Source organism: Dendrobium catenatum, unplaced genomic scaffold (genome assembly GCF_001605985.2).
Source record: "Dendrobium catenatum unplaced genomic scaffold, ASM160598v2 fragScaff_scaffold_615, whole genome shotgun sequence".
NCBI classification, from domain to species: Eukaryota; Viridiplantae; Streptophyta; class Magnoliopsida; order Asparagales; family Orchidaceae; genus Dendrobium; species Dendrobium catenatum.
The window spans coordinates 79,750-90,945 of record NW_021319077.1 but is presented as its reverse complement, the minus strand read 5'-3'; the positions used below and the strand labels follow the sequence as shown (position 1 = coordinate 90,945).

At 35.8% G+C, this 11,196-nt stretch overlaps 1 protein-coding gene across 1 annotated transcript in view; it reads right to left on the bottom strand.

The window, feature by feature from the left end:
* Positions 1 to 11,196, bottom strand: part of LOC110107923 — a 72,130-nt gene that overhangs the window by 32,401 nt on the left and 28,533 nt on the right. The gene's annotated exons all lie outside the window — the stretch shown is intronic.

Here is an 11,196-nt window from a genome sequence, read left to right as displayed (position 1 = left end):
GTACGGGCTCTTTCCACCCTTCTTTTCTCATCCCCTCCGGAAATCCTGCGGGCTCTTTCCACCCTTTCTTCTCGGGCTTCTAACCTCTTTCGTCTCTCCGCAAGATCCACTCCATCTGTATCCTTCTTCTCAACAGTGAAGCAACTTTAGGGTGTCGTGTCTTGGTTGATTTGGAAACATTTGGGACAGTCTTGTAGTGGTGGACCATCGGTTTGCTAGTCTTATGCACTTCTTTTATTTAATCTACTATTCGATGCATGTGAGGAACCCGCTCTGACGGTTGTCTGAGGATAGCGTTTTTTTTTTCTTTATTTCTTCTAATATTTCTTGTTGTGTTTGTCAAGTCTTAGCTGTCTGTTTCTATTTTAATAAAGTTTGTTTTAAGTTCTATCCATTGTGTCTGTTTCTTCTTATGTTTCTACATCATATTTGAAAAGATACCTGGAGCAAAAAAAAAAACTAAAATAATAGCTAACATATCAAGCAAGAAATAAAAAACAACACAGCTATTATAGTAAACATCAAAGAGTGAATTTATAGATTTAGATAATCGATAAAAGTATGTTGCATCTATGAAAAAAAAAATACATAAATAGAAGTCATGATATTAGATACGTAGTTATTGAAAGATGCCACTGCAATTTGCATACTAAATCAACTCCAAAAAGTAAGAACATTAAGTCTAGATAACAAAGATGGAACAGGAAGGATGACTCAACCGACCAGGAACATAACATAAATGATATTCTAATATGTTAAAGTAATGCACTAATGCTCAATATTAGAGCAGATATAATCTCAAATAATTGCCTGACGTTCCAAAAACTGAAGACAGTGATAAGCCAATATAGTATGCCATGCGTGAAAGTTAGGGAAAAAAAAATCTTTAGTGATCCAATGGGGGGTTGGGAAGCAGTCTTGACCACAAATGGTAAACTAGAAACTTATGACAATATTCTCCACAATCAGAGGTTTAGAAAAAATGTAACAAAAAAAAAATCATTTAACAAAAATGGATACTCGGGCTGCTGGGAAAAACAGTTTAAAAAAATCTAATTTCTAGACGATGTTTTAGACTGTCAGCAATAAAGGATGGTCCTAATGAAATTTCATGATGACTAAAGCAATCAAGAAGAAAAAAAAAACAAGTTTACAGTTCCGTGCAAAAATCTATCAGAAATAGTTCAGCACCATCCACAAAAAACCCTGCAAATCTATTAAAAAGAACAACGCACGGATAGAAGCTTGTGATGAGCTTGTACCACTGATCACTAGCATTGATGTAATATCTCCTGCCATCAAGTGTTCACATTAAGGATTTTAAAATAACTCCCTTGCTCCTTCCATACCTCCCTCTATAGGTGGAAAATTCAATAAATGACTGCTACTAATATTACAGACCTTGATGTCCAAGGTATACAAGAAAAAAATGTACATTGGATCTGTCTCCCTTCTATAAAAGTTTCCTTTTACGGTAATCAAGAAATTAATTTGCCTAAACATTGCTGCGCATTTCATGGATTCAATTGAGATTGTGTGTGATAGAGAGAGGGAGAAGGGGGAAGAGATTACTATAAGTATAAGAGGCCGAGTTTTGAAAAAAGAATTATACAAATAAAAAACAAATTAAAAAATTGTAATATAGTGGGAAAGAAAAGAGGAAAGGCTTTATTAGAAACAAAAAACCACAATCCTAGCTCTTGTGGAAATTATACAAACTGAAGAAAAAGCCATCAAATGTCAAATGCTAGGATTCTGACACAAAAAAATTGTACAAAACAATGATAAAAGAAGACAAGCACCTTGTAACTAGTAATTAGATGTGTTCTTGAGTAAAAAGGTCAGAATTCTCCTAGACTGCTACTTTCTTGAGAATGGAGAAAAGACAGCAGCTATAATACCAGTTGAAAACCCCCTGCTGAAGCGCTGGAAGGAAAGATAGCAGCAGGAAGGGTAGGAAGAACTCTTGTTGCTTGATGGTTGGACCGTCCTGGTTGTTGGATGGAGTGGACAGCAGCAAGAAAGTGGCTGCTGGTGTGAAGGAGGGGTCCGGACGCTGTAGAGGGCTGATCCAGCGAAAGTGCAGGAGAATCTGGTGGCGAAAGGGCTGGTGCTGTCTGTAGGGGAGGCAGGGCCGACGGCTGCAGGTGTTAGTCACCTATAGAGCAGGATCCGGAGGAAGAGATGGTTGTTGCTGTCGGCGGAGAAGGTAGGAACCGGTGGAGGAGGAGGATTGGACTACAGCCTGGAAGGAATTCCAGGATACAGAGGAAGGAACTAAGAATAGTTTTCTCTATTCTATTCTAACATCCAAAATTTAAGATTATGAGATTAAGGCTACCCTATTTAAAAGTTTATTAAGGCTGCCTTATTTATAAGTTTAAGGCTGGTTGAAGGAAATAAAATTTTATTAAATGTGTTAAAGACTAAAAAAAGAATAAAATAAACAACTAAAAAAAAAAAAAAAAAAAAAAAAAGGGGGGGGGGGGGGGGGGGGGGGGTTATTGAACCAAACCAGCGCTCTGTCATTCTCCCCAACTTGGAGAGGCTTCATCATAATCTGAAGCCAATGATTCTTCACAATAAAGGATCAAGTTTGAAAAGTTAAAGGTAGCAGATATTTGGTAGTCACCAGACAGTTTCAGTTGATAGGCATTGTTGTTGATGTGTTTAATAATGCAAAATAGTCCATCCGCCTTAGGTTTCAATTTACAATGAATACATGTTGCAAACATTTCTTGTGTAACTTGATCCACACTAAATCATCCACTTTGAAAACTCGATGCTTTCTGTTTTTGTTGGCATGTCCTTGATATTTGGCATTCTGTTTCTTAATTTGATCATGCACTTGTTCATGAAGCTTTTGAATTTCTTGGATACATTGTTTAGCCTCCAGGTGGCATTCCATAAGATGGATAGGAGGAATTAAATCAATGGGAGATGTAGGGTTTCCTCCATAGACTACTTCAAAGGTACTACGCTGTGTGTTTTGGCTTTGAGATCGGTTGTACGCAAACTCTATTTGAGGAATAATTAAAATCATAGTTTAAAATTGCACAATTTAGCCACCACAAGCCTCATTGCCTAAGCAATTTTGGGTCCAGGTGAGGCTTACGCCTCACGGTCATTGAGGCACGCCTCTAAGGCGTTATTGTGCAATTGCATGTGAGGCGCACACCTCATAAAACTGGGTCCCACATACTTAAATTTCTAATTAGAATGCCTTATTTCATCTATTCTTGCATTCAACTCTACTAAACCAAACGGAACTTCTCCCGCAAGCCCAGTTCCGTTTGAAAATCCTCTGCTCGGCTTCCCTTTCTGCCGCCTCTCCCGACGGCGCTACCTCACGCCTGTAAGTTTATAGGGTCCGGCCACCCTCTACAAGCACGCCACTATTGGTTTTAGGTTTTTTTTTTAGTTCAAGGAAAGTTTTTTCAAGTTATAGAAAATCTAGGGTTTTCTATTTTTTGATATTTTTTGTTTGTTTTTGCATTTGTGCATTAGGAAATATGGTTAGGGGCAAAGAAAAGACATATACGTCATTGCGGCATAACACTTCTTGGAAATACAGTGTGCAGGTTGATGTAGGAGGCGGCGAGAAGACATGTGTATTTAAAATGTAATTTTTGTGATAAGATGGTGAAGGGAGGAGTTACTCGCATGAAGGAACACTTATTCGGCTCACATAAGAATGTAGTACATTGTGTGAATGTGTCGGATAAGGTGAAAGAGGAAATTACTGCTTACATGAAGTAGAGTACCACGTCAAAACATTTACAACATGAGCAATTTGATGAAAGGGTCGAACATGGTGCTTACTACGGGAGCTAGAGTTGAAAGGGCTCTTCCTCCACTATACATAATAGAGGTTCGTGGGATCCTATGGACCAGTATATGAATAATCCAAGAGAGGATAGAGGACAAGCACAGATGATTCCTGCGGCTGGTACTAGAGAGGGTCGACGTCAGGTTTGCATGGATATTAGCAAATTTCTTTTTGAGAATGTCATTCCATTTAATGTTGCGATATCACCGGCCTACTTCAATATGTTGTGATCTGTAGGGTTGTATGGGAGAGGATTGAAGGCACCTTCCATGTATGAGTTGTGAACATAGATTTAAAAGGAGGAGCTGCAAAACATAGAGCAGAGTATTGATGAGATTAAACGGACATGGAGTGAGACTGGTGTTACCATCATCTCAGATGGATGATCTGACATAAAGAGCAGGAGCTTGATTAATATCCTTGTAAAAAATTCCTATTGCACGGTGTTTTTACGATCAGTTGAAGCTTCATATGAGGTTAAAAATGCTTATTTCATATTCAATTTATTAGATGGGGTTGTTAAGGAGATCGGGGAGCAATTGATTATTCGGGTGGTGACTAACAACGCCAGTGCATACAAAACAGCTGGTCAGATGTTGTTGGAGAAGAGGAAACACCTATATTGGACCCCCTGCATGGCACACTATATTGATCTCATATTGAAAGAACTTGGTAATTTACCTCAACACAAGAGCGCCCTTTCTAGGGCAAAGAAGATCACAAAGTTCATCTATAACTATTCATGGATGTTAACCTTAATGAGAAAGTTCTCAAATAAGGAAATCATTTGCCCTGCTATCACTAGGTTTATTTTTTCATTTGTGCACAGAAAAACATTTTCAATTTCTAATGCAAGTTTATTCTACAGGTTTGCCACATCTTATTTGACACTGCAGAGCATGCTGGATGTTAGGCAACCTCTTGAAGCAATGTTTACATCGACACAATGGCTTAATTCTGCGTGGGGCAAGAAAACTGAGGGGAAGAAAATACGAAGGCTAATTCTAAATGATAAATTTTGGGTAAGTGTGACCTATGCCATATTGAGCACAAGACTTTGGTACAAGTTCTACGCTTAGTGGATGCCAAGAAGAAACCAACCATGGGTTTTATATATAATGCAATGGATGAGGCAAAGGAGTTGATTGTAGATAACTTGGGAAGAGATGAGGCAAGTTACAGAGAGATTTGGGATATCATTGATGCTCGATGGGAGGTCCAGTTACACCGTCATCTACATGCAGCGACATATTATCTCAATCCTCAATTTTAATATTCATAAAGGAAATCCTCAAATCTAGAGGTGAAGCTCAGCATGTATCATTGCATGGAGCGACTAATACCGGAACAGACTGTTAGAAAGCTTGCAAATTTAGAACTTGTTCTATTTCAGAATAAGGAGGGATTTTTTGTTCTGCAAGCAGCAAAATCTACTATTGCCAAACGCTCTCCAGGTAACCTTATTTTTGCAAAGTATCTGTACATACATAACACTTTAATATGTTCTGATTATCATTTTCCTTCTTGAAAATAGTTGAATGGTGGATCCAATTTGGTGATTCCACCCCTGAGTTACAGAGTTTTGCAGTTAGAGTTTTGGGTCTCACTTGTTCTTTTTCTGAGTGCGAGCAAAACCGAAGCACATATAATCAAGTGCAAACAAAGAGAAGAAATCTACTTTCAACATTTAGAATGAACTCCCTTGTATATATTATGCACAACAAGAGGTTGAGAGATAGAAAGTTGAAGAACAAGGGGTTGAAAGATGATGAGGACCCTTTGGTATGTAATGATGTGGGGTCTGATAATAAGTAGTTCATAGATGATGAGATATATTTGTCATTATCAGACCTGCTGCTCAAGGATCTAAGTGTTGATATCTTGAGGGGTGAAGCAGATCAAGTGGGCACATCCACTAGTACCACACCACACACATCCACTAGTTTTATATGTTTTATACTTTAGGAGTTTTAATAGACTTATATTTGTGATTTTGTACTTTGAATTATGCTATGAGATACATATATTGCATCTATTTTATTATTTTTCACTAATTTCACTTGTCATTTAGATGTTTTTTATTGTATGATAGACTCTTACTGTTATTTACCTGTTAAAATACTTAAATTCACATTTGCGCAATTCTTCGTCCGTGTGACTTACGTCTCACACCGCCTCGAGACTGACGCCTCGCCTCACGGACAAAAAACGCCTCAAGGCTTATTTACGCAATTTTAAACCTTGAATTTAAAACCAATTGGTGGATGTTTTTTTCTTATAAAACATCTTAAGAAATTGCCTAAAACTTATGTTGACAACTTGCGTTTGTCCATTTGTTTATGAATGTGAGGTGGAGCTAAATTATTATTTTGTTCCTAACTTGCCCCATAGTGTCTTTCAAAAGTGGCTATGGTATCAAATGGGATGGTTTTAGGAATGTCTTGCAATTTAACGATCTCCTGAAAATAAGGATTAGCAATGTGGGTTTCATCGAATGTCTTATTGATGTAAGCAAAGATGGTTGTTTGATGTTCTATGCTTTATTCGGATTATTTGGTGGCTCTTGGATTTCTTGCTAAGTTTCTATTCAAATTTTGGTTTCCCAAATGCTTGGAATTTGTTTTTTTTTTTTGGTTTCTTGTGTTGTCCATTCCCCTTCCCTATACTATTTAGGACTGCTTTTTGCTGATTTCCTATGCACGTTATTCCCTTCACTACATTATTTCCTAAGTTTTGTGTTGGCTCATATTGGATGTTTGGGGTGGCTCATTAATGAGTGGTTGGTTGTTTTTCCCCTATAAATGGGATTGTTTTGCTGCAGTTTTTTGAGAAGAGAATGGAATGTTTTTTGGTAAGTGAAATCAGCGGGTTTTTCTAGCTTGCGAGCTAGCCTCCTTTCACCTTTCCCTCTACTACTTTGTCTAGGTTTTCTACCTCTACTTCTCTCTCCACAGTTCCCGCCCACCTGTATCTTTCTTCTCTTAAATTATCATAAGTCTTAAGTTGTGTCATGTCTTGTTCTAATATAATTTATAAGTGGTTTCTATTAAAACTTGAAAACTTTATTGTGTTTTGTTTAGTGTTTGTATTTGACATATTGAAAGGAAGGTTCTTTTCTACAATTCTAGTTTGGTGTTTTTTCTTTTGCATACCTGGTATTCTCTTACTTGGATTAGGATTCCTAGGTTGCACCACATATGGCATGGTATAAAGTGAACCATCTTGCAAAATTTGACAACAACCACCATGATGAAATCTTTATGATGTTGTGTGTTTGGTAGTCCTGCTACGAAGTCCATACTGACATCAGTCCATGGTAATTTAAGAATGGGTAAAAGCATATAAGGACTTGCTCCAGTTTGACTTGTTTTGGCTTGTGGCATTTTTAGCATTTCTTAACTTAGCAGTCTACATCCCTGACGAGTAAAGGCCAATAAAATTTGTCTTGGATAATGGCCAATGTCTTATCTCTACCAAAATGACCTGCTAGTTCGCCATCATGACTGTCATACAAAATGGCTTCCCTAAAGGAGCATTGAGGTATGCAAAGCATGTTACCAAAGTATAGATACTCATGATCAATATTAAAAAGTTAAAGGAACACTTTTGACATATCTTCCATATTTTCTAGAAATCAAGATCACGCTCATATAGTCCTTGTATGGCTTCAAATCCCATTGTTTTGAGTTGCAAGATGTTGATTATAAGTAATCTTCTTCAAAGAGCATCTGCCACCGTTTGTTTTGGATGTGTAGATGTTAGAGAACTTTATGATAAAATAAGTACAAATTCTTGTTTTAATAGATAACTCTAATGTTATAATGCTTGTACAATGGCATACAATTCCTTGTCGTAGGTAGAATGTTTTATCGTGTGTCGTTGAGTTTCTCACTAAAATATGCCAAAGCGTGTCATTGGCTTAGTACATCTCAGATACCCATACTAGAAGAATCATAATCAACTTGAAATACCCAATGTTTAAAATTGCGCAATTAGGTATTGAGACGTTTTTTGTTCATGAGGCGAGGCGTAAGCCTCAAAATAAAATATTGTGTTAAGTGCAAATAAATGTTAAAAATAAATTTTTATATAATACACAAATAATATGTTAAAAGATGACATATTATCTTTCTATTGAACTATGAAGTAACACAATGACATATGAAACAAAAAATTGCATTAGACATAAAGCGTTTAGTGATAAATTGCATGAAATATAATTGAAATACAAATATTACATGAGCAAAAAATATTAAATATAGAAACTGCATAAAAGCGTTATATAACATTAAGTTCAACTTCAAATTCTTTCTTTCGTAACTCCCTACTTATGTACATTTAATTTCTAAAAAAAATTGAAAAGTTGGCAACAACTAAAAAATCATCTGTATTGTCATCACTGAGGCGATATTTAATTGAGTCGTCATTATAACAAATTGATTTCTCCCTGTCTCATCATGTGGAGTCCAATGCCTCCCAATATGCCTCGTCTTCATTTATTTCAGGCATCTTACTTTTCATAAATGTATTTTATCAACATAAAGATGAGATTAATACTTCAAAATTTTTAGAGGTGGTGGTGGTGTGCAACTTTCAAGTGATCCTTGACGATGGCTATGATGGTGGTGGCTGTGGCGAAGGCGACGGGCTGGAGGTTGAGAAGAAATTGCTGCGACTTGGTGGTGCACGAACTGTGATTTGTTCGGAGCTTTACTTTATGATTTATGTAAGTTTATATACATATACATATGTATACATATACATATATATATATCTATATACATATACATATATATATATATACATATATGTATACATATACATATACATATACATATATAAGGGTGAGGCATAAGCCTCACGTCAATGAGGCGAGGTGAGCCTCAAAGGCGGGCCTCATAAAAAAACCTTGAGGCATAAGCCCTAGTTTTGGGCTTACGCCTGTAGTCCGCCGGGAATAAACCAGGAGCCAGCCCTGGTTTTGGGCCGGCTGAATCGATCTATCAGTAGCAAAATCAAGTATTAGTATCACATAATTATCTTCGAAGTCTAGTTCATCATAAAAAAAGCATCATCATAAAAAACATTATCACAGCAAAGGATGAAAGGAATGGATGATAAAGCTGAGAAAGCTATTTTGTTTGTTTTGGTTTGATAATTTAGGTCTCGTTTGATTAGGCTTTTTTTCTCCGTTTTCGTTTGAATACGTCGAAATCAATTAGTATTTACTGTTTGGAATCAAAGCTTAATAATAATTCCTTTTTAATAAACATCGTTTTTTCGGCGGTTACAAAATTCTTTTCGTATCTGCTTCTTCGGTCACAAAACGGAGTTTCGGAAGCGAATTATGTCTTTTATAATAAAATCTCAAAAGCAGAACTCCTAAACAAACAATTTAAAATTACTTTCAAGTATTAATAAGCACTTTTAAAAATATTAGTCAAACATATCTCATTATTGAAACTCCATTTTATTGAACGGCTTTTTCTCAACCTCCTTTTTAAAACTCCTTTTTATATAAGCATAAACCGAATCAAACGAAGCCTTAGTGATTTAGGCAGTGATTCTAAAGATGGTATATATTATGGGCAGACGGGGTAAAATTGAAACATATTAAAAGTTTAAATGTGAGTTGATTAAAAGATGGTATATCTCAAAGTAAGATTTTTAAAGATTAATCTAAGAATTTTCATTACAAAGGGAGTGACCAAAACTTATGGCACACATTATTTAACTGAAAAAGTTCTAAGCTTTCTAGTTAGAAGAACATATGGGACATTAGGATTTGTGGAGTGGATTGATGGCCTAGAGAGTAAAAAACTTTTTTTAGGAAAACTTTTTAAATCTCGGTTGCTGAGTAGAGAGATCATCATAATGATTAAATATACTATGACATATGTGATCTAAAATGTTAAAATAATCATAATCAAAATCATCATCACAATGGTTTGATCTATGAATCCTAGTAATAGGAGGTGGACTTATAGTTTCCATCGTATGCATATGAGTGAGGATATTTGAAAGGATAAGATTAATGATGAGGATGTACAACATTTTAAACGATAAACATAAAATGAAACAGATGTTTAACATATTCTAATGTCTTTTGCCTATGATAATATGATACTATTGAAACTTGAGAGGTAGAGAGAATATAATGATGAAGAGGCTTGTTAGGGTTTCAATTAAACAATTAATTCATGATGAAGAAGTCAATTAGACTGACAAAGCTCATGGCTATATGGAAAAAAAATCAATAATGGTGTTGCCCTTATTGAAGGTTGGAGGATGGTGTCTTAGTGGGGAAGTGAACATCAACCACAGAAATATAGTGCAAGCAAGCAAGTAAAAAAGAGCAGAGAGAGATAGAAAGACGTAAGGGAGAAAACACACAAGATGAAAAGGAGTGCAGAAAAAAGCTGAGATGCAGCGACAAATAAATTAAGGGTTTGGTTCTACTTGAAGTATATGTAATGAAAAGGTGAGATTGGGTTAAACTCACGTGCAAGTAAGATGAAGAGGAATTAGAAGTGTGAGCATAATTAAACTTAATATAATGCACGTGATGAGTGCGACAACAGGATTCAGACAAAAGTGAACACATGACAAGATGAGAAGAGAAATCAGGATTTGATTAATATAATCAACGAAAGATCAAACCTGACTGTTATCCCAAAATTATGAAGATGAGTCGAAGATAAAAAAAATTATATGCATCACTTAGAGTGGTCCACCTAAGCAACTTGAATTGAAAGAGAACACACAATTGTCCTCACAAATAATGTGCATTCCATTAATGGCCGAATATTAATGTAAGTCATCAATCCATGCTTGCAGAAAAAGGATTACAACAATAAAGCAAAAATTTTAAAATCAAATATAATACTACTTGAAATTAAATTTAATCTTATCAAAGCACTCAAACTCAAACCTAATAAGCATCTAAAGAGGATTTTTCGAATCTAATAAAACAAACCAAATTAAAGTAAGAGAAATTCATCCTAAAATGAATAGGGTTCTAAAATGGCTTGAATAATTCAATTCCATTATAACCAATTTTGACTCATTTTGGTTAGTGATGTAGACAAGGGGGGGTCAACACAAGTTGAGTTTTTCTTGTAATTTCTTGTCTTGTGTCTTTTCATCTTCCCCCTCTCCTTCTCTTCATTATCTTGTCCTTTCATCTTCCATCTTGTTTTTTGGGCTGCTTGTTGGTTTCATATGGGCCTTGGCTATTTTCGGTTAGGAAATCCTAGGTTGGTTTGTCAAGTTGTGAGTTTGTCAAAATTTGGTTGTCAAGTTTTGTTTTAGTTTGTCAAATTTGAGTCTTGTGAGTTTGTCAAGTCAAGTCTTTTTATAAGTTTTGT